At 48.0% G+C, this 24,346-nt stretch overlaps 1 long non-coding RNA gene across 1 annotated transcript in view; it reads left to right on the forward strand.

Moving 5' to 3' along the window:
- Window positions 1-794: 794 nt before the first annotated feature.
- The window catches only part of LOC107110759, a 41,981-nt gene continuing 18,429 nt past the window's right edge, over window positions 795-24,346 (forward strand). Inside the window, exons 1-2 of the long non-coding RNA XR_001482534.1 lie at window positions 795-1,180; window positions 11,838-11,957. This is a non-coding gene — a long non-coding RNA (uncharacterized LOC107110759). The remainder of the gene's footprint in view (window positions 1,181-11,837; window positions 11,958-24,346) is intronic.

Here is a 24,346-nt window from a genome sequence, read left to right on the forward strand (position 1 = left end):
CAGGTATTTGCTGCAGATCAAACTGTTATTAAAGGGACTAGTTTGGAGCCTCGCAACCCTAGGAGCTGATAGGCATGGTGTATGGATGAGGTGACTGGATTCTATGGATTGTTGTTGTTCAGTCGCACAGTCAAGTCCGACTCTTCGCGACCCCATGGACCCCATGGATTACAAGGGGTTTTTTTGGGGGGTATTTCTTGTGCGCACCTGGAAGTCATGGCGACCTCTGGTGACTGACCCCTAGTGGGGGCCTGGAAGATATTCAGAGGGGGGGGGTGAATAAAGCCTGCCCCCGCCTCCCACCTCTGATATTTCAAGGAGGTCTCCCATCCAAGTACTTGCCAGAGTCGACCCTGCTTAGCTTCTGAGATCCGGCTTGCCTGGGCTATCCAGGTGAGGGCTATTACTAGGGTTCTTTATCCTTTTATGTATCTGTTTGGGGTGTGCATCATGACAATAACATGGAAAACAACTCATGCTCTAGTTAATTTGGATCTATTCTATATATCTAAAAATGTAAACATCTTTACAAAAGATCTGTATTCCGTTCCCAATTTTCCCCCACGGGATTCAACCGCACGCTCAATTAAACGTCGACGGCCTCCATGAAAACCACAAAATTGCCGCAAGACTCGCGTTTATTCTGGAACGCGACACTGCCTGCACTTCAGGAATTGGACCACTGGAGGGCGCGAGTCTCCCGGCTGTGCGTTTTACCCACACGGACCACTTTTCCAAGAAACTTTTGAAAGACTTCCTTGCAACGGGAGCAGTTTGCACAGCGCAGCGATCTAGCTCTTTGAGCCTGGAGGGTCTGGCTCTCCCAAGAAGACTCCGGCACCCTTCTGTTTCATTGGCTCCCCAGGCATGGGGAATGCCTGCTGAAGAAACTTCCCAGTCCCCAGCTTTGTTTGGACAGGCTGATTGCAGAATGTGGTGAGAGGCATTTCTGGCATCCGAAGTCTAGTGGGAAGGTCTGCAGAGCCTCTGCCAGCCCCCAGTTGGCCGACTATGGAAGGGCTTGCTGGAGATGCCTAGTGGGCTGCTTCCTTTCTTCTGGCTTGGAAGACATTCATTGATGACCAGAACCCTTTACTTGCCCTTTTGCCATGCTCTGTGGTAGGGTCTGAGAGGTGGGAAAGGAGACCAGCACCTGGGCTGCCTAGGATCCTGCCTGCAGGTGAGTCATTTGCACCTTGTTATTGCAAAGGCTGAGGGTGTGGGGAGTACTGGAGGCAGTGGAGTCCAGGTGGAAGAGGCTTGAACTGGGACGGGGGACATCTCTGGTGCCGAAGAACTCTCACCCACAGCTTCCCGGCATGGCTTTTGGATAGCTCACTTGGGAAGCCACAGGAAGTAAGACCAACTATCTTGACGGCAGTGAGGATGAGTAAGGAGACGGTGTGGTTCAGTCAGAGAGAAGGGCTAGCTTGAGTGAGCCAGTCAGAACCTTGGCATCAATGGAGACGGAGGAGGGTGCCGTCCGAGCGGCCACTCCAGCATCCCTGTTGAGTGCTGCAGGAGAACACATTTAGAATCCAGTGGCACCTTTAAGACCCACAAAGGTTTATTCAAGGTATGAGCTTTCATGTGTATGCACAGTTTTTCAAATACATTGGAATGGAAGGTAGAATTCAAACTTATAGACAGAGGCTGAACAGCAGATTAACATGTAACAGGATGAAGATTTGCAGGATGAAGGGTTGCGGAAGATTCAGCCTGCCTGAGGTCCGAAGGGTGGCCCTCGGCCACTTCTGGGAGGTGGCACAGAGGGATGTCTCCTCGATAGTTGAGCGCACTGGGCTGCCTGGAGTGGCAGAATGACATGGGGCTGACCCAAGACTTGGAGGCAGGCCATCCCTGCCTCTCAATAAGACAGAGGATGTAAACCGGAGAGATTTTGATCTCCAGTTAGCCTGATAGGATTTCTCCTATATGCCGCTATTTCCTTTTCCCTTTTTTTTTTAAAGCCCCCAGAGGGGATTTTTTTATTGCATTTTTTAATAACACTACTACAAACTACAACATAAAATGGGAAGGGGAACTACATTTATGGAATAAAGGAAGATACCCACTACTGACTAAAAACCCAAGAGAGGAGATCATCCCACCACTTTAACCATACATTTAGTCTTAATCCCGTTAATCTTACTATCTACTGAGTCAAGTTTAGCATTGACTTTTTCAAGTCTTAAGTTTAAAATTTAACTTTCAAACAGAAACACCTCAAAGCATCTCACTTCAACATTTTTTAAAGGCACAATTCAGAGTCCTTCAGCCTTTACTTCTCCTTGCCTAATCTCTTCCAAAGTTTATAAGGACTTTTAGGGGCTGCCGCCCCTTTCTCTGATAGAGAGTCCTGCCCGGAAGATTCCGAGTCCAGCTCGCCATTGGACTTACTGTCCTCCCCTTTTTCTCCTTCTTTCCCTGGCCCTCCCAACTGGACTCTTAAAAATTTCCGTGCTTTCTGGATAGAGTCAATCCTTTCTTTTTTATCCTTGATTTTGAAGGTTATGTCTTCTGGAGTTAACCATCTATATCCAATTGCATTTGTCTGTAGAAAAAGAATTAATTCTTTATATTTCTTTCTCCTTTGTTTTATCTCAAATAGAATGTCTTTTAACGTTCTGATGGTATTCTCCCCCACTTTCAGGGGTGCTCCAGATACTGCTTTGAGGATTGTATCCCTCACATGCCTCTTTGAGAATCTTACCACAATTTCCCCAGGCAGATTATTTTACTTTATATATCCTGAATATGACCTATAGGTCATATTTGGTCTCATAATCTGCCTAAGTTCACAGAATCAGGATTGCTGTCAGATGTCCATCTAGTAGTAGTAGTATTAATGGTATTAGCGTTTGCATTTTAACATTTGCACTTTAACATTTAGCATTTGCATTCCTTCAAGGAGCTCAGGGTGGCTCACAAAGACCTCCCTCCTCTTTTTTATCCTCACAAAAATCCTGTGAAGCTGAGAGGGTCTTGGCTGGATCGGTCACCCAAGGAGCTTCATGGCTAGCGGGCTATTCAAAGCCAGGACCCCCCAGGCTCTGTCCAGCACTCCAGCCTAAGGCTGGGCAACCCGAATATGAGCGGCAGCCTGGCAGACCATTCTGCTTGTGCACAAGGTGGTTCTCGGCCGAAGTGATCAAGGCAACCCACTAAGGTGCCAGCAGTCATGCTGGGGCTCAGCTGGTTCCCGGTGAGTCCGCCCCTTGTTGGCACACCAACATCTTCACAGGCAGACACTGTAGGCTGGAGGCATTTCGGTCAAAAAGGTTGCCTATCCTTTGCTTGACATCATCTATGACCTGAGCCTTTTAACTGGAGATGCCGGGGGCCGAACCAGAGACACTGTGCATGCAAAGCAGAGGCTCTAAGCCTGACAATTCCTGCATAAATTGGTCGGAGGAAACAGACGTGGTTTAAAGCTGGAGAGTGCTCACTCGTCAACACATGAACTTGCTCACTGGTCAACAACACATGCCTGATGAGGAGTCAGATCTTTGGTCTGTCAAGGTCAGTCCCGTCTCCTCTGCCTGGCAGCAGCTCTCCAGGGCTGAGGTCTTTCACATCAGCTACTTTCACATCAGTGAGCCAGTTTGGTGTGGTGGTTAAGTGTGCGGACTCTAATCTGGGAGAACCGGGTTTGTTTCCCACTCCTCCACTTGCACCTGGCTGGATGACCTTGGGCAAGCCATAGTTCTGGCACAGCTGTTCTTGAAAAAGAACAGTTTCTGTCAAGAGTTCTCTCAGCCCTGCCTACCTCACAGGGTATCTGTTGTGGGGAGGGGAAGGGAAAAGAGTTTGTAAGCCGCTCTGAGACACCTTTCGGTAGTGAAGGGCGGGGTATAAATCCAATCTCTTCTTCTTCTTCTTCTTCTTCTTCTTATTCTTCTTCTTCTACTATCTGATTCTTTTAACTGGAGATGCCGGGGATTGAACCTGGGACCTTCGGCATGCCAAGCAGAGGGTTTTCCACTGAGCACAGTCTGTCCGCAGCTCAGGACATATCTGCACAAGCTATTTAGAAGTTGTTCCCGCCCTAGCTTCAAATGCATAGGGAACTGCCTTCGACTGCATGGGACCCTTGGCCTTGCTTACCCAGCATCAACTCCTCTGACAGGCAGCAGCTCTCTGCGGAAAGGAGTCTTCCCTGCTCCCTTAGAGCCTTTGTGCCAAAGAGAGACTGGGACCGACCGCATGCAGGGCACCTGATATTCCACTCAATCATGCCACACTCTTTAAAACAGTCTCTAGTTTATCATCCATTTCTTGGCTTCTTTGATTCAGCCCGTGGCAGAATGCTTTCTCAGCTGCTGCCAGTTGGAGGAGATAACAGCTTACTGGAGAGGTCTGCCGCAGTACAACTCTCTCAACGACTGCTTTAGGCTACCCGCTCTCAAAGGATGGCACACAAGGCTCTCCTCATGACAGGCTGACCGAGAGCAACTGGCTCAAGCTCTCCCACTGAGCCTCAGAGCCCAGAGACAATTTGAACTCAGGTCTCTCCAGTCCCAGTCTGGCACTCCAACCACTGTACCACACTGCTGCTCGCTCAGCACTCCCTGCTGGAGGCAGGCTAATTATATAGCACACACGGGGGGCTAATGCTTTCAAATCCATTCGACCAGACTTCATGTTCAGTTTGAGCTCGAAATTCTGTTTCCACAAGGCAAAGTCTTTTTTTGTTCTGTGTCATAGAATCATAGAGTAGCAAAGGGCCAAATAGGCAGTCTAGGTCAGAAGTAGGCAGCTCCTGGCACACAAGGCAACAGCAGCACACCAGTCCGTTCTGCTTGGCACCCAGGGCACGCAGGGCCAGATCTCTGCCCGAGCAACTGAGGCACTGGAAGTGCTGCTGGCGCCAGCGGTGTGGGGGAAGGGAACAGGTGTGGGCTTAATGCTTGCCATGGTCTCCCAGAGCTGCACAGCCACCTGCTGAGTCCAAGATGAACCCCTGAGGTCCTGGCAGCATCCCTGGAGCTTGGCTTGCTCCAAGCGCAGCTGGCCAAATACAACCCTCATCCACTCCCACCCCACCCCAATAAGCCAGCCCACTAACATTTTCACAGGTAGATGCTGCATTTTTGTCCTGCACAAGAAGGGGTGCCTGTCCCTGATTTAGTCCAATCCCCTGTTTAAGGCAGGGAGTCCCAAGCTGGAGCCAGTTTGGTGTAGTGGTTAGGAGCGCAGACTCTAATCTGGGAGAACTGGGTTTGATTCCCTACTCCTCCACATGTAGCTGCTGGTGTGACCTTGGGTCAGTCACAAGTTCTTTCAGAGCTGTTCTCTCAGGAGCAGTTCTCAAGAGGGCTCTCTCAGCCCCACCTACCTCACGGGATGTCTGTTGTGGGGAGGGGAAGGGAAAGTAAATTTAAAAGCTGCTCTGAGACTCCTTTAGGTAGTGAAGGGCAGGGTATCAATCCAGTCTCCTCTTCTCTTCCTCTTCGTCTTATCCAGCCGCTGCTTGAAGACCTCCAGCGAGGGAGAGCTTCTCTTAAGGCATCATTGCCAAGAGCTACTTTCTTTGCAGTGTGTGGCTTGTCTTCTTTCTGTCTAGAACCTCCACTTGGAAGGTGTGTCAAGGCACTAGCTGCCCGAGCGTGCCTTCCCATGTGACTGCCACAAGGAGATGGCAGCCAAACCCCAACTGTTCTCAGTTTGGCATGGCATGTCAATGGCAAAGCTGGCTGTTGTTTTTTCCCCCCTGAATGGCTTTGCGCTGAACTCCAGATGTTTCTTTGCCCCCTAAGAGTCAGGCCTGCTTCAGTCTCTGGCTGGCAGAAGAGGCAGGAGGGTGGTGATATTAAAGGAGCCGAAATTCCTCTTTCATGTGGTGAGGGGGGCAATGTGTAGGCGTAGGAATCAACTGATCAGAGGCGGCCTACGCTGGGCCAGGGTGAAGCCGTTTTCATCACTTCAGTGTCACACAGCCAGCAGATTGTCGAACTGGAGTGTGAAGTGAAGTTAAAAGGACCCTGGGATTAAAGGGAAGGCAGAGGCAGGAGGAGAGGGGCCGGAAGACCTTTCATCTCAGCTCTGGGTCACAAGAAAGAGGAATCTGGCAGGCCTTGGCAAACGCTGCCACGTAAGGGCCAGTATTTGTTATGTTCTGTATTGAAACCTATGTTAAGCTTAAAGCATGGCAAGGATTGTAAGCCTCAACACTTCCATTGGTTGCCTTGTATTATCATCCAATCAGGGCAAAGAGTAATGTTTGGAGGGAACAAACCTCATTGGACTTTATCTATGTATTGTGATTGGTCCTTAACTGGACAGGGGCGTGGCTACACCAGCCCGAGATAATTTAAAAGGGAGCTGTGCTCGACTGTTCTCTGTGTGGGTCTGGTCACACGGACCTCTTACCGCGCTAGTTGTCCCGCAGTTCTTATATCCGGGAAATTCTATATCGCTTGGAGGTGGTCAGACGGTCCCTCTGTCTTCCGCTTCACTCGCGCGATTTAGTGTTCACACACCACGCCGTCCTTGCGGCGGCGCGGGTATTTTTTTTTAAAAAAACAAACCTGCGCATGCGCTTGTCTTTCCATGCGCTTGGGCGTACATACAAATAATTAAAATTAATTCCTCCTGTCAAGAGTCGAAGACTTCTGGCTTTTTATGCAGAAGAGAAGGAGGAAACTCGGGAAGGGAGAGCTAGACCGAGGAGGAGGTGGGGGGGGCAGCAGTTGTTCTTAAATGGCGTCCAGTGTGTTGTACTGACAGTTTTCTCTGTCTGCACTGGAAGTAACTTGAGAGGGGCGCTCAGTCCGCTGCGCCGCCCCCCACCTCCCAGCAATGAGTAAGTGGGAGAGTAACCAGGAACCAGAGCCGCCTTTGCCGCCTCGCCTCCCCTCCCCCGGCTTCGCCTCCCCTGTGTGTCAGATATCAGCGGCAAAATGAACGGGGGGGGAGGAGGAGGGGGCGAGACGAGAGCCGCTTGCTTGCGAGGCAGCCGACGGAGTGCAGTGGAATGCAGTCAGCTCAGTGGGGCTTACTCCTTTGTTAGCGTGTTTCGTGTTAAAAAGACCAAAATAAAAGCTAGCGCCTGTTTGCACAAGCGCATAACTAAAACCGGAAACACACACACACAAAAAACAACCAGGGGGGAGGGTTGCACGGTCACGGCGGATTGCTGTCCAGATACCTAAACCGCGGATACAAAGCGCTAAATATCGGAAAACACCTGTTCCAACAGGTATCAAAAAAACGCGGATAAAAGAGCGGAAACCGCGGGACTCTGCCGGCTTCTGTGCGGGAGGCGGGTTTGCCTATGTAGACAGGAAACTTTAATGCGGGAGGGATCAGCAGCGAATCCCGCACTAAACGTCCGTGTGACCAGACCCTGTGTGTTCATTGACTGTTCTTGTTACTTCAAATAAAGCTGATTCACTGTTTGACTAAAGACACGGCGTTGAGTTCCATATCTAACAGTATTAACCTCTTCTCTGCCTCATCCCATGTAGGTGTGCTCTGGTCCAAACGTATTTGGACCTTTTCCACACACAGTGACACTTTCCTGTGGGAGCACTGAGGGTCACTGCAGCTGCCAACGTAGCCCCATGGCAACAGGGCTTCCAGAGGACAGGCCTTCCTGCCCTGGTCCCTGGCTACTCCTGCCACCAGAGAGATTTTTCCTAGGTTTTTAAAAAATAAACTGGTATTGATATGGCATTATATTGCTGTGTTAATTACTGAATTAAAAACAGCTCAAAATGTCCTCTGAAGGCTTCAGGGGAGGAATGGCTGCCGCAGATACTATGCAAGCCAAAATGGCTGCCTTGTGGGCAGATCTAGACTTTCCTCCTCACAGGTTAGCCAGCCTGGTTTTGCTGCAATCTTTCCCAAAACATCACAGAAAAGCAGGTTTGGGAAAGACTGGAGAAAAGATGAGAAAAACCCAGGTGGTATATGGAAGCACCACAATGCTGTAGGGAAGTGGAGGGAAAAACCAATTTTCCAATATCACCTGAGCCAGACTAAATAATGCATGTATAAGTGACCTTATTTTAAGGCGTTCTTAGGCTGCCTCTCGGACATCAAGCTTCTGATGTTCTAACCCTAAGCAGAGCTGTACCCTTCTAAGTCCATTGAAGTCAGTGGGCCTAGGAGGTTATAACTCTGCTTACGATTGCATTGTAAAATAATAAAACTTATTTTTGTACTATACTATACTATAGCCAGCAGCTGTAAAACATCTGTACTTCCAGCCTGAGTAGGCATTTGAACTTTAGTCTACTCAGCCACCGTCTAGCACTCTGGTTACACTGACCTTCCTTTTGCAGTGCTGAGCCCAGAGCCCATCATGTTCAAATCCTGTCATAAATCGTTGTAGTACTACAACAGGAAGAACCATTTCCCTCTCTCCTCCTCCTCCTCTGCAATTGTGTCAACCTCTGTCATGATTTATGTTTGGCCCGGGTCAAGCATTGGGTCTTTCCTGACTCCTGCATAGTGAAAATACAGACTGTAAACTCTGTGGGGGCTGTCCCTTATTCTCTTCTGCTGCCTCTCTGCAAAGCCCTAATGGCACTCTGTAAATCACTGCAGTGACTCTGGCCTTACGAAGGGGATCCACCTCCCCTAGGGGTGGGAGGAGCTGGCCTATTTGGGCTGCTATCAAATTTGTCCAGCTGGTTCGATGCTGAGTTTGGCAGGTCTCCGATCTCTCACCCTCTGAACATTGGGCCTGTTGCTCAGCGCTGGATTAAGTGGATGTCAGTAGGCTTGCCAAACTCCAGATGATGGCTGGAGATCTCCTGCTATTACATCTGATCTCCAGGTGATAAATCGATTCAGAAAATGGCCACTTATGGCATTATACCCCACTGAAGTGTCCCCCCCAAACCCCACTTCCTCAGGCTCCACTCCCAAAATCTCCCGCTATTTCCCAACCCAGAGATGGCAACCCTAAAGGGATCTGCACGATCAACCCTTCCTGGCCTGGAATGTTTAGGGCAGTGGCAGAGGTCGATTCGGGGGGGATTGCAGGGGATCGCAGTTCCCCCGGGTGAGGTGCGGGGGCAGGGCACATGACGAAGCCCCACCTCCCGCTTCCGGCCGCCCCGCTTCCGGCCCTCATTCAGCCAGGAGGAGGCAGGAGAAGAGGGAGGGTAAGTTGCTTCCTCCCCGCCTCTCCCCACCCCTGCCTGGGGCCAGGGAGGGCCTTGGCGGGGCTTCCTCGCACTCCCGCCGGCCTTGCAGGTCCACTGCCGGGCCTTATGATGTCAGGGGGTGTGGCATATACTCATGAGTTATGCTAATGAGTCCCCCTAGCTCTTTTTCTATGAAACGACCCCTGGGCAGTGGGGTTCTGCACGATGGGGTTAGGGTTAGAGACCCACAGCACCATAACAGAGCATGCCCTTTGCCTGCAGAACTTGTCCTGGCATCTCCCATTAAGAGAATCAGGTTGTGGTGCTTGCAAAGTAACAATGGACTAGACATTGCTGGACCATTGTTTGGTATATGTTACCTGCAGACTGCTCTCGTAGTGCTCCCTTTTTGTTGAGGGACCCTGGATTTTACCTGAGGGACTCCTTTTTTTGTGGAGGACCCTGGATTTTACCTGATCTTGGTTTGGGGTGGTTTTCCTCTGAATCTGCACACTGGAAGGAGAGGATAAGGCCTCTGAATAGGCATAGAGTTCTCCTCCCTCGCTGCTGAGCTGCCGCAGCCAGAACCCATTCTGATCCCCATTCTGCCATGAAGCTCACTGACAAAGGCCGAGAGAAGAGGGAAATCTGTGGAAACCACGTGAAACAAAACAGGCACAGCTTCTTGTGGGTCTCCTCGGGGAAAGAATTCCAGAGGTGTGGCATGACCACTGAGATGATCTTCCTTTGGGTGCCTCCCATTCTAATCTCACACAGATGTGCAAGTCCCACTGGGAGACAGGGATGGAGAGAGGCTGGGCTCTTGAAAACTAATGGGCCATAAATGACTGCCTGCTTTGGTTCTCCTCCCTTTCATCCCCTCAGTGTCTATATGGGCTGTCCCATTTCCACATTTGTTGTTATCACTGCTGCCCCCCTCTCTCTGTCTTCAAACCCTTCCTCAAAACTGCACAAAACTGAAGCAAAGACTTTGTTTGTGGGAGGATTGCCACCTTCCATATGGTGCCTGGGATAGGGTTGCCAGCTCTGGGTTGTGAAGTAGCTGGAGATTTTGGGGGTGGATCCTGGAGAGGGTGGGGTTTGGGGAGGGACCTTAGCCGGATATGGTGCCAAAGAATCCATCCTCCAAAGCAGCCATTTTCTCCAGGGGAACTGATCTTCGTCGCCTGGGGATTAATTGTAATAGAGATCTCCATGGGCCACCTGGAAGTTGGCAACCCTAGGCCTGGGTGGTTCACCTTGGGCCACTCTCAGCTCCTCAGCCTAATGTACCCCACAAGGATGTTGTGTGAGGCAAATATGGAAGAGGAAAGTGCTGGAAAGGGCAATTGGCTTGCGGGGGCAGCAAGAGGACGATTAGGAGAGTGAGGTCAGCACCTTCTCTCCTGTTAAGTGTCATTCCTTGTCTGTCCCCAGATTGCTGCTCTCAGGGCAATTTCGTCTCCGAAGTGCCACAGTCAGGCTGCGTTCACACACACTAAATAATCCGCACTCAACCCACTTTCAGTGCACTTTCCAACTAGATATTACTACTGGCAAAATCCGGTTGGGAAGTGGATTGAAAGTGAATTGAAAGTGGATTATTTAGTGTGTGCGACTGCAGCCTCAGTTTTACCCTCTCTCTCAGCTAGACATGTAGTTACGAAACTATCTCTGTCTCTCCTCTTTCCTATCAAGTTATGTTAATCCCTAAATAAACCTTAAAAAAGGTAAAGGTTCCCTTGTTCGAAAGCCAGTCGAATCCGACTCTAGGGTTGCAGTGCTCATCTCCGTTTCAAAGCCGAAGAGCCAGCGCTGTCCGAAGACGTTTCCGTGGTCATGTGGCCGGCATGACTAAACACCAAGGCGCATGGAACGCTGTTACCTTCCCACTGAAGTGGTACCTATTTATCTACTTGCAATTTCTTACTTTCGAACTGCTAGGTTGGCAGGAACTGGAACTAGAGATGGGAACTCACTCCGTCATGCGGCACCCGGGTCTCGAACTGCTGAACTACCGACCTTCCATAGCCTGCAGTTCAGCGTCTTAACCACTTGAGCCAACGCAGCTCCTATGTACTCTTTAATCACCTTGTGCACCGTTGCTATGTTAATTCCTCTGCCAACAGGAAGGACCATGACCCCTGGTCCTGATCTCCTTGGAGGAAGGGTGGAATAAAGATGCCCTAGAGAGATGAACACGTAGCTGGGCTTTTGGGTCGATGGGTATATGATTTAGACTGGTACTGTGTGTCAACTCAAAACAGTATCCACTTCCTTTCCTCAAGATTTGTGGGTGTTCTAGGAGGGGGAAGCCTGTGGGGGTTCAACCAACCAGGGCTGCCAGCTGAGGCCGCTGCCCCTAGCCGCCACCACTGCTGCCTCCCCCGTGCTCCCTTCGCTCCAGATGACAGGCAAGGAGCACAAAGGAAGCCTGGACTGTGTAGGAAAAGCTCTGCTTAACTAGAGGGCATCAAATGGCATATCTTTTGTATGTTAGAAATGCAGAACTTCAGCAGCAAAACTCTGACATGCAAAACAGAAAGTTGAACGAACAGGAAGACTCAGGACTTTGAGTTACAGGAGAAATGAGCAGAATCAAACGGAATATTTTTCATTCAAAAATGGGGGTTTGCAAAATTCAGTCGCATCCCTCGATGCTACTGCCTCCTTGCACAAAAGGTACACCAAGAGACCCACAACAGTTTCTCACCAGATGTTTCTGTTTGACACCCTCAGGAAACAGGATGGATAACAAAGCCATGTACATGCACACTTTTGGGGAGAGGGAGAACGGATCCATCTTTGAAGAGCCGTGTGATGGAAAGAACCTTTCAAAGCTGAACCTCTGGGAGGATGGTGAGTGTTCGAGATAACACTGAGATCCCAGCAGACCATCTTCATTCTGGGGTCCAAGGGTCCAAACTGTTAATTATTTATTAAAGGTAGTTTAGCCCACTTTTCTCCTTGAAAGGGCTGAAGGTGGGTTACAATGATATTCTAAAAATATACATCACAGGAAGCCAACTAACAAATAAAAGTTTGCAAAAACAACGGTGAGAACAGATTCAAACAATTAGAGAAAAGCCAGTACACAATCTACTATAGCTATTACCTAAATATTGCACAGAGGTGGTTTACCTCTGAATATCGGGTGTGGGGGATAAACAGAGGAAAGGCACAGTTCTGCTTGAGACTCGGCATAGATATGTTCCTAACCTTTCCCCAAGAGGGTCTGTGATCAACACCAACGTGGCTGCTGGTTGTCATTCTGGTCACACCTTCCGAAAATATACCATATCACCTTTTCTCTTGCCTGCAAACACATCACAGAGGCATGTTGTTGGGTGATAGTGAGATATTGAAAAATTGGTATTTAGCAGAGATAATATAGCCCAGCAGAGCCTGAGTAAAATAATTCAGACTGAGAGTCCATGTGTGATTAAAATATAAAGTTTTTACTAAATTCTAGCATGGGAAAGGTAACTGGGATGAAAATAACAACAGAGCTAAATCGGCTAATCCTTACACTACATGGGGGACTATGGCCCATTCACACACTAATTAAAAAAAAAAAATCCTTACACTACAAAAACAAAACTAGAAGAGGGAGAATATGGCTACTCTTCTTGTTTCTTTAGAACACCAAAACAAAGACCGGAAGAAAAGCCATAAAATGGTAATATATTTTGACACTTTAGTCCCAATCAAATCTCTAGATAAGGGAGAAAATTCCCGGGCAATCCACATCTAAAGAACATTGGTTACATGAGAAACATGTGACTTCCTGTGAGTAACATAAACAAACATTTAACCCCAGACATACCGAGTGTTTTCAACTTGTAATACCCAACACATGTGGATAGTTAATCTCCCATGATCCACCTTGTATTGGGTAAGACCCTGCAGACCTGGTTCCACACATGATGGTCTGGTTTGGATCCAGACTAACATTTTCACGGGTGCAAGGACTTCCTCTTGTGAAGTGTACTTTTCCTACCGTTGCCTTCCCAGAGCAGCCCAAAATACACACTCACACCCCGCTGCTCCTGGAGGTCCTCTCTTTTCCAGGAATAAGATTTTGGGAGACATTTCAGGTTGGGGGGGGACTGCCCTCAAGAGTTCTGTGATGGTGATCTCTTCTTTTTTTAAAAATCAACAAAAATGCCTAATTAGTCATCCCAATTGCTTGCCTTGAGGATTAGGGCAAGTAGACCAGAGGGTGGTTAACCCTTTTCTCTCATGCATCTCCTGCTATTTAAACAGCCCTTCTCACGCCTCCTGCACAGCAACATCAGAGGCAAAGGCCAAACATGTGGAGGAGCCCTGAGTGCCAGAACCATCCTGGCTGATGGAGGCAGCTGCCATCGATGGTCATTTCTGGCCTTGTCCCTTCCAGCCCGACTGAACTCTGCAGATGCCCCTAGTCCCAGTGAATCCAGGCTGTTCCAAGAATAGCTGGTTTGGCACAAAAACACCGCCAACGCCTTCATAGGCAGTGGCAGGGCAGAAAGGCGAGCAGCTCGGGCAGTCCTCTGGGTATCCTATAGCTGCAGGGTTGCCTACAAAGCAAGTCACACGTGCAGGGAGTTTGGCTCCCGAGTGCCAAAACTTCTGTTTTCTGTGGGAGGGCAGGGCAGGACAGGGCTGGGAGTTCTCACCAACACTTCATTAATCTGTCAAGAGGCCTGTGTGGCCCAATGGGTGCAAGAAACAGCCCTTCGTTTCCTCTCAAAATGATGCCACCAACAGGAAGGGCACCTTGGGCTGTAGGCTGTGAAGGTTGGTGGGAGTTTTTGGTTCTGTTTCAAAGGCGGCACGCATTTCCACGCCCCATTAAGCAACTGCGCCAACAATCTGTTTGCATACTGAGCAGTATCTATCAGCAGACAAGTCTCTGAGTTTGAAGACTGCACATGATTAGGGATGGTAACGCTTCCTGCGCCAAACGACTGTCCTCAGACTGGAAGAATGAGTAATAAAATGGCAAGTGAGATTCAAAAGAAGTAACTGCTAAGTGATGCACTTAAGGACATCCCCACCCCAACATCACAGACACACTGACTTGTGAGGCTCTGAAAGATTTATTTATTTACGAGCAGGGCTATTTTTGGGCAGGAAGCACAGGAACAGAGTTCCGGCTGGCTCCCAAATTGGCCACGCCTAGCAGGAACTCATTAGCATAATAGGCCACACCCAACAGCAGGAACTTATTATTACTGGCTACATTAGGGGTGTGTGATCTAACGTGCAAAGGAGTTCCTACTACAAAAAAAAAAAAGCCCTGGGTTTTGACAACAAACAAGGTAAACAGAATAAGAAGCAAAAGGTGGGTGTGGCTGGATGACCACACTTCTGGTAACATGGAGGCTTAATATGCTAATGAGCTGTGCTGTTAGGCTTGTGACCTAATATGCTAATGAGTTTCTGCTGTTGGGTGTGGCGTATTATGCTAATGAGTTCTTGCTGGGCTTTTTCTACAAAAAAGCCCTGTTTACGAGCAAGATTTTTATCCTGCCTCTCTGCCCTCATAGGGCCACTTGAGACTTTGCATAGTCGCTGCCAGTCTGAGTGGACAATACTGACTTTGATGGACGAAGGGTCTGATTCAGTATAAGGCAGTTTTATGTATTAATGTCACTTGAAGGAAAGCTGATGGCAGAACTTACCCTTGGCTGATTTTCTCAAACCATATCTGTTTCTTCTTGGGGTCTACCACTTACAAGGCTTCCTGGGAAAAGCAAGACAGAAAAAACCACTTAAAAAAAGATGAAAACAATATATCGCTCGCAGCGATAACTATATCAAAAAAGGTTAATGAATTAAAACCAAAACATATATACAGCATTAAAACAAGTTAAAACTAGAGTTTAAGTACAAAAGATAAAAACAACACTTAAATATTGGGGAGGAAGGAGGGGATGAGGGGATGCCAAGCGAAGATGCCAACAAAAGGAGACGGGCAAATCTACCTGGGGAGAGAGTACCAGAGAGATGTTGAAAAGTGATCTTGTTCAGAGACTGTGTTCCACTTGCTGGGGGGGGGGGCATCAATTTTCAAAGGCTATTGGTCCAATTTGGAGCTTCTTGGTTCCATGAGAAACTGATGCAATATGGATACTTGCGATGATTCAGCAGGCTCTTCTGTTGTCTTAAATAGGATTCATGGTGGATAGCTCACTGATAACTTTGAACCAGTCTGCTTTGGCCCTGAATATCAGTTTGTCCAGTGATTTAGTTCATGTGAAACTACAATTTAATACAAAAATAACTGTTGTTAATTGGATCACGCCCGGACCTGGATGGCCCAGGCTGGCCCAAACTCATCAGATCTTGGAAGGTAATCAGGATCAGCCCTGGTTTGTACTTGGATGGGAGACCACCAAGGAAATCCAATGTTGCTGTACAGAGGCAGGCAACGGCAAACCTCCTCTGAACTTCTCTTGTCATGAAAACCCTGTGGGGTTCCCATAAGTCTGTGACTTGACGGCACCAGGGCTATTTTTGGGCAGGAACGGAGTTCCGGCTGGCTCCCAAAGTGGCCACACCCAGCAGGAACTCATTAGCATAATAGGCCACACCCAACAGCAGGAACTAATTAGGATATGCTACATTAGGGGTGTGTGGCCTAACATGCAAAGGAGTTCCTGCTACAAAAAAAGCCCTGGGTTTTGACAACAAACAAGGTAAACAGAATAAGAAGCAAAAGGTGGGTGTGGCTGGATGACCACACTTCTGGTAACATGGGGGGGTGGCCTAATATGCTAATAAGCTGTGCTGTCATGGGTGTGGCCTAATATGCTACTGAGTTCCTGCTGTTGGGTGTGGCCTATTATGCTAATGAGTTCCTGCTGGGCTTTTTCTACAAAAAAAGCCCTGGCCACCACCAATGTGATCATCCTTCACTAATTATGGTTAGTCAGAGTACTTCAAATTTGGATCTGAATCCATGGTTTGAATTATTTCTATTAACCCTAGTTAATCTTAATCGTGGTTTTGTGTAATGTATGAATACGGTCAATAAACCAGTCGATCTCTACAGGAAAGTCAGGGGAAAGAGCGAAGGCTATGAAACCAGAATTTGTCAAGACAAACCAGGATCTGAATGCTTGTCTGCAAGGCAAATACTGGTTCCACAGGCTATTCCCGGCTAATATTCGTGACGCTCGAAAACCCAGCAGTTCAGCTCACGTTCTGCTTGCCAGTTGTGTTTTCTGGCAGGCTTCTTGGCTGTTTGTGAGCAGCCTTAGCCTGCTCAGTGCGTTACCTCTGCAGCATATTCAGACAGTACAGTACAATCGACAGCATTTTGTGCATGTGAATTTTTGTGACGTCCAAGGGGAGCTGTATTCTCTCTCCCACAGACATGTTGCTGTATGCTACAGTGCAGCCAACTGCTTAAACAAGGAGTTGTCAGAGCAGTCATAAACCCATCATAAATAACCGGTATGCAGTTTTAAAAATAATTCTTACTGTTTGGTGTCTGTCTGGGTCCATATATAGCGACGTTAATGGCTGCCAATCTGGTTGGATTGGGAACATTTCATGCCTGAACATTGTCTCAGCATCCAATGGGAGTTGTAGTTTTCACACACAAATAGACACAGACCACATGTCTTTTGAAAAAAAAATTTGGGGAGACAGCATTTAAAAAATAAAAATTGATTGCACAGTGGAAACCAATCATACAAGAAAAAACTACATATTAAAAGCAAGTAAAGGCAAAGTCCCTGACCTGGATAGCCGAGACAAGCCCAATCTGATCAGATCTTGGAAGCTAAACATGATCAGCCCTGTCTAGTATTTGGATGGGAGACTTCCAAGGAATACCAGGGTTGTGACACAGAGGCAGGCAGTGGCAAACCACCTCTGAAATGCCTCTTGCCTTGAAAACCCTACGGGGTCGCCATAAGTCAGCTGTGAGTTGGCAGCACTTTCCACCATTGCACCAACTGGGGGACAAAATCTGCTGCACAGACGAATCATAAAGAAACTGAGGTCAGCAAACACAGCTACTGTGCGGCTGCAAAAGGGTGTGACAGATGTTCAAGTCGGATAGTGGCAAGGCAAGGCGATTGAGGGCTCCACTCACCTCTGATTGAACATAAGAGCATAAGAAGAGGCCTGCTGGATCAGACCAGTGGTCCATCTAGTCCATCCTCCTGTCTCACACAGTGACCAACCAGTTCCTCTGGAGGACCAACGACAGGGCAGAGAGGATGAGGCCTTCCCATCATGTTCCCTCCTGGGTCTGGAACTCAGAGGTTGACTGCCTCTGAACATGGAGTTTGCCTCTAGTCACCAGGGCTGGTATCCCTTTTTAAAGCTGTCTGTGCCTGTAACCATCACTACATCCTCTGGTTGTGAATTCCACATTTTAATCACTTGCTGTGTGAAGAAGTATTTCCTTTTGTCCATCCTGAATCTACTGCCCATTGTGACTGGCAAAAGTGCCTGCTGTTCTGCACAGAGTTCTCTGGATCATTAATTATAATGTGTGTATAAAGTGTCATCAAGTTTCAGGTGACCTATGGCCATCCTGCAGAGTTTTCAAGGCAGGAGAAGAATAGAGGTAGTTTGCCATTGCCTGCCTCTGAATAGCAGCCCTGGAGTTCCTTGGTCGTCTCCCATCCAAGTACTAACCAGGGATGAGCCTGCCTAGCTTCTGAGATGTGACAACATCAGGCTAGACCAGGGCCTAATGAAAATAGAATAGGTATAAACAAATAGATGGTTTTGTGTTATGCCTGAACTGAGCCAATATTAGAAGTTATTAGGGAAAGGACTGAGAATAAAAAGCATCATAATGCTTTCCTATAAATTAATAGTGTGTCTCCCCATCTTGACAAGGATGTCTGACAGCAGGGATGGAAAAAGGCAACAAACTATGCCGTCCTACGCAGTGTTATACCCTTCTAAGTCCGTTGAAGTCAGTGGGTTTAGGATGTAACTCTGCTGATGGGCCTGTAAAACAGCCAAGGGAAAAAACTAAATGAGGGGAACGGAAAACATCAAATCAGATGGCTTGTAAAACGGTATTGTGTCACGTGGCTTTCAATTTAGAGTTGGTCTCTAATCATAGTTGGTTTCTAATCATAGTTGGGGTTAGCATTGTCAGTTTATTATGGTTATCTGATTTGTTGTGCTGTTTTAATAGATGACAAACCACTTCTAACGAGGGAAGCACATCTGCTGGTTGAACTACCAAACTCCCTCCCTGCAGAATCGTAGGGAATATGTTTATCACCTTATCACCAAAACAGTTATCCAGTTTTGATAGGAGAGGGGGGCCAGTAGGAGGACCAGGAGTTAGCATCTTAATCTACTTTTCACCAACATCTTTCTGCCGTTTCTAAATCTTTATGCTGCTTTCCCCCAGCCATGGCTTGCCCTCCAAATCCTCTCATCAGGCTGCCATTATCACCCATTCTATACCCTTCCACTTTCATTGCAAATGTAATACCACGCCCCACATGGAGAAACAGCTCTCCCGTCCCACTCACAATCTCAGTTCTGAATTCAGAAACACTATCATGGCCATACTGAAGCACAGCAGGGTCAGCTTCCCCCTCGCTCTACCTGCAAGCCACTTGTGCACTCCTAAACTCCCTGTCTCACTGCCTGCTTCCCCAAAATGATGGCAGTTAAGCCGGCCAGCAGCAGCAGCAGCAGCAAAGTGTCTCCCTTCATTCCTCTGGTTCTCAGAATACTTTGACAATAACATTCCAGGTCCAAAGACCCTTGGGAAAAGTAGTTCTCCCGGACATCTGAGTCTATATCGATTCAGCTGCCTGGAGAACTACATTCACCAGGCTACCTGGTCCATGGGATTCTGAGATGGAGGGAGAATGGGATGGAAAGAGGCACATTCCTTCAGAGAGCTGCCATTGCCCCTGCTGCCAGAAAAGTTTAGGAGAATGAGGAAGTGGAAGGTCAAGGAGGAGTTCTTCTGTGGCTTGGAATAGAGCTCTGAAGATCTTAAATTGAAGGTGAGCACTATGACCCACTGAAGTTCACCTTATGAGCCTGGTAGTTAGAGCTAGGAAACAACATCAAGGGAAGTCCTTGGGCTCTATGCCTTGTTGGCCTTTCAGGGCAACTGGTTGGCTCCTGTGTGAAATAGGATGCTACACTAGATGGACCACTGGTCTGATCACACCAAGGCTCTTCTTATGCTTTTGTAAATGTTAATAACATCACTATTCCTTGACACGGGAAAGGGGAAAGACTGAAACTGTAGCAGGCAGATGCAGTCTTTGGTGAGTCCCTTTGGTGTACTATGCCCTTTGGTGTCATAGCCCCTTAAGATGGTTCAACCATTATGTTCTTACATCCTTATTTATTTGCGGTTTGGTAGAGGGTATCGTGGGATGTACTGGGGACCCCAAGGAGCCTGAAAATCCCCATCTCCTACCTAACATGATAGCTGTGAGTTACGACATTTGGGGCTTTCCAGTGCTTCTTGTTTTTAAGAGCACTAAACCCAGGCTGAAATGTCACAAGCTGCTGGTGGTGCCTGAGGATTCTGGAAAGATGAGGTACTGGCATGGGAACTTACCCTGACAGAAATTTCTCACACACGTTGAGGCTTTTCTCATCAATCACAACGGCTGGAAGCTTGTGCTCTCTGAAAACCGAAGTCCTGTGGCTGTGGTTTTCTGAGAAGGTCAACTAAAATTCATCTTGCATCTTGATTCAAGTTGCACCCCGCTAAGTTCTCCAAACAGAACCCTTTTTTTCCATTGCTGTTTGAATCGATTTGTCATGTTGTCATGTAGCTCTTGTTTCCCCCCTCTGCTGCTTTAGTTCCTTAATCCCAACCAATCAGGGATCAGGGATATCACAAGAAGAGAAAACAAAGCCAATGTTTTGCCCTTGTTCTGAACTGGTGCGGGGAGTCAAGGGGAACAGCCCATGCCTATTCAGCAAAGGTGATGCTTCCTGTCCTATTTCATTTCAGCACAACAGGGAGCAACCCAGATACATGTCTAAGGCCCCTGCCACACGGCAGGGAAAACACTGGGCAAAGTGCGGCTTTTAAAAGCCGCACCAAAAAAGAGACGCCGCGGCGGGATCCCACGATCCCCTGAGCCGCGGCGCCGTTGCTCCCCGGCACAATCAGATGCCAGGGAGGAAGAGACGAATGGGAGGGGGAGGCTGCCGAACTGCGCATGCTCGAGCATGCGCAGTACGGCCGGGGATGCGCCGGCGAACAGATGCGCCGGCAATCCCACAGCCGGCGGTGATGTGGCCTTTCGTAAAGAACCACCTAGGTAGGTGGTTCTTTTTTGCCGCGGGTTTTGGCCGGTAGGGGCGGATTGGGGACGGGCTGGGAACGGGCGCAGCATGATTCCCAGATGTTGCTGTGGGATCGCGCCCGTTTGCTGCGGCCCTGATCCGTCCCTCTCCGGCCCAAAACGGCTTGTATGAACACAGCCTAAATAACACCTGTCTGCTCTACATTCCAAAGCATTCTGAATGTGTATGCCCATCCAAATTTTGATTGCCTGGGGAGTATTGGCTCATCTGAACTGGCGACAGGGATGTGTTCCCTGTCCACTTGCAAACATTTGTGTGCCCTTTCAAGCCACGGCTCCCCAATTACTGAAAAGAAGGGTGCTTATTCAGGGTGCACAAAATATTCATGGAATCAGGTACTCCCTTTTGGCTCAGCTCCAATCTTGATTCTATGAACCTGCTTCACCAGGAGCACTATAAGAAATGGTGGCTTTCCCAATCGCAGTTAGAACACACCACTGGTAAAGAGGAACACTTGGAGTGTCCCCAGGAGTTAAGTGCCCTCCTTCCCCATGCGCCCCTGATTCAGTGCCCTGCCACGCAGACTTACAGTCACCTGTCCCTGATCTGTGGTTGAGACAAGCACCCTTGTCTTGGCTAAGGACAATTCTCCAATCACAGGCAGGACAGAATCCTCTCATTTGAACTTGTGTGAAAATTGCCTCTACATGGGTGCATTCAGACGGGCAGCTAATACCACAATTGGCCCAGCTCTAATTTGATCCCAATCTTTTTTATCTGGTGTTGCACAACCAGACAGCTCCCCTTACTGTGTGTGTAGTCCGCAGTGGATTGTCTAGACGGCATCCACCTGAAGGAGCCGCACGGTCATTTTTAAAAATCTGTTTGCGCATGCACATCCACGCCTCAACATGTACTTGTTTTTCCACGCATGCACGGAGTTGAATGGTTAAAGCATCGCCAGTGGTACCTCTCTCTTGGTACCTTTTTAATTAATGCAGTTCATAAAATTCACAGGCCATTTAGAAACATGAAATTGTCTGGAATGTTTGAGCGGAGCTCTGCGGCTGTCATGTGTTTACACGTTTATGCGCATATCGCTAAGAATTTTTTTAAATGGTGCCCGCTTGAGATGGTCCGATGTCAGACCATCCCAACGGGAGGATTGCACGCTGGAACGATCAGAAGGGGGAAAGTCTGCAATTGGCCCATCAGGAAGTGAAAACTCCAGACTTTAACTAGTATGTTTTAAGTACGACTCCGAAGTGCAGCAAAACGGGATGCTCATGGAACAGGCACATTTCCCAGATGTTGCTGTCTGGTCATGACCTTTAAACCCGCCAGGCACTCATGCCTGGCACAGATCTAAAAACCCATCTGATCGGGACCCATGATACCCTAACCTGTGAGATCTGGTACAATATGGGACATAGTGAGGGGCTGGCTAGACTCCTGGCTTAGCCAGGCTTAGACTTCTTGACTTTTGGAAAGGGGTTGTCCCCCCACACTGCATGGGCAAATTTAGGGTTGCCAGTCTTGGCACTTGGAGATCTCCCACTATTACAACTGATGTCCAGATGACCAAAATCAGTTCCCCAGGAGAAAATGGCTGCTTTGAAGGGTGTGGTCTATGGTACTATACCCCATTGAGGCCCCTCCCCTTTCCAAACCCCGCCCTCCCCAAAATCTCCAGGTATTTCCCAACCCAGAGCTGGAAACCCTAATCAAATTTGTTCTATGCAGCCTTGTTGTTCTTTCTAATTGGTGCTGTTAACAAAGATCCAGAGAAGGCCCCCTTTTTTTTGACATGCAGCTGTGATCTGCCTCAGCAAGGGAGTGGTTCATTGAGGAGGCCCAGGCTAATTCCTCTCAGGCTCCCCAAGGGCCTGATAGAAGTGTCAGAGAAAAATATTGTTAACTGTCATCATTATGAAACCCCCGTTTCCATCTGCTTGGCCAGGGACACAAGAATCACAAACCGCAAGTTGATGATAACAGCATCCTGGTAATTAATTACATATTGACCCATACCGGGGTGAGGCAAGGTCTGCTGCACAGCAAAGAAAACATCACATTTCACGCTTCCTCCACCTCTGGAAAAAAACCACCCTCATCTTAAAGCTCAGTGTTTTCTCCAGGGATCTCATTCCACCATGGCGAACAAAAGGGTGACCTCAGAGCTTCATTGTCTCATACTTCAGCTGAAACCTTCGCAGGGCTCAGTCATTTGATCTACTCTTTGCTTGGACGCCCATCTTAACCCTTTGGAAACTGAAAACTTTTTTTATTGTAAAACTGGAAAAAGATACCAAACCAGATTTAGAGATAAACTAGTTAAGTTACGATCAGGTGGGTAGTCGTGTTGTTCTGAAGCAGCAGAATAAAGTTTGAGTCCAGTGGAACCTTTAAGACCAGCAAAGTTTTAGTCGAGGAATAAGCTTTTGTGTTCATGCACACTTCTTTAGATACAACGAAATGGAAGTCACTAGTCTATACCTATAGGCAGAGGATGGGCAGCAAATTAGCATTCAGCATAATGAAGATATAGATGCATCTTCTGTAAGGTCGCTTCTATGCTTGAGAGGAGATGGGTGGAGCGTAATGACAGGGTCTCAGTTAATTAGAATCACAGAATGATAGAGTTGGAAGGGGCCATCCAGGCCATCTAGTCCAACCCCCTGCTCAATGCAGGACCAGCCTAGAGCATCCCTGACAAGTTTGTCCAGCTCCTGCCAGGGAGGGGGAGCTCACCACCTCCCTTGGCAGCTGATTCCACTGCTGCACAACTCTTACTGTAAAAAGTTTTTCCTAATATCCAACCGGTACCTTCCCACCCTTAATTTAAACCCATGACTGCGAGGCCTATCCTCTGCTGCCAACAGGAACAGCTCCCTGTCCTAAGTGACAGCCCTTCAAATACTTCAAGAGAGCAATTATGTTCCCTCCTCCTCTTCCCCAGACTAAACATTCCCAAGTCTCTCTGCCTTTCCTCATAGGGCTTGGACTCCAGCCCCCCCCCCCAAATCCTGATCACTCTCCTCTGCATGCACTCCATTCTGTCTACATCCTTTTTGAATTAAGGCTTCCAGAACTGCACACAGTACTCCAGGTGTGGCCTGACCAATGCAATATACAGTGGGATTATGACATCTTGCGATTTGGATGTTATGCTTTTGTTGTTACATTCTAAGATTGCATTAGCCTTTTTTGTCACTGCATCACACTGACTGCTCATATTTAATTTATGGTCCACCTGTACCCCAAGATCTTGTTCACACACACTGCTACTCAGAAGTGTATCCCCCATCCAGTATTCGTGCTCCTCATTTTTTTAACCCAGATGTAGAACTCGGCACTTATCCTTGTTCAATTGCATTTTGTTCCCATCCGCCCACATTTCCAGCGTGTTCAGATCTTGCTGAATTCTATCTCTGTCTTCTGGTATATTTGCTGCTCCTCCCAATTTGGTGTCATTTGCAAATTTAATGAGTAGCCCCTCCACACCCTCATACAGATCATTTATGAAAATATTGAAAAGTACCGGGCCCAGAACCGAGCCCTGTGGCACCCCACTGGACAACTCTCTCCAATCAGATGAAATGCCATTGTCCTCATCCTCTTGGAGAGGAATGACAAGTGGAGTGCCTCACGGATCTGCACTAGGACCTGTTTTGTTCAACATCTTTATAAATGATTTAGATGAAGGAATAGAGGGAATGCTTATTAAATTTGCAGATGATACTAAATTGGGAGGGGTATCAAATACAGTAGAAAGACTGAAGGAGCTGGGTATGTTTAGCTTGGAGAGGAGACAACTGAGAGGTGATATGATAACCATCTTCAAATACTTGATGGGCTGTCATATAGAGGATGGTGCGGAGTTGTTTTCTGTTGCCCCAGAATGTCGGACCAGAACCAACGGGTTGAAATTACATCAAAAGAGTTTTTGGCTAAACATTAGGAAGAACTTCCTGACAGTTAGAGCGGTT

The sequence above is a fragment of the Gekko japonicus genome, unplaced genomic scaffold (genome assembly GCF_001447785.1).
Source record: "Gekko japonicus isolate JY-2015 unplaced genomic scaffold, Gekko_japonicus_V1.1 scaffold6, whole genome shotgun sequence".
Classification (NCBI taxonomy): Eukaryota; Metazoa; Chordata; class Lepidosauria; order Squamata; family Gekkonidae; genus Gekko; species Gekko japonicus.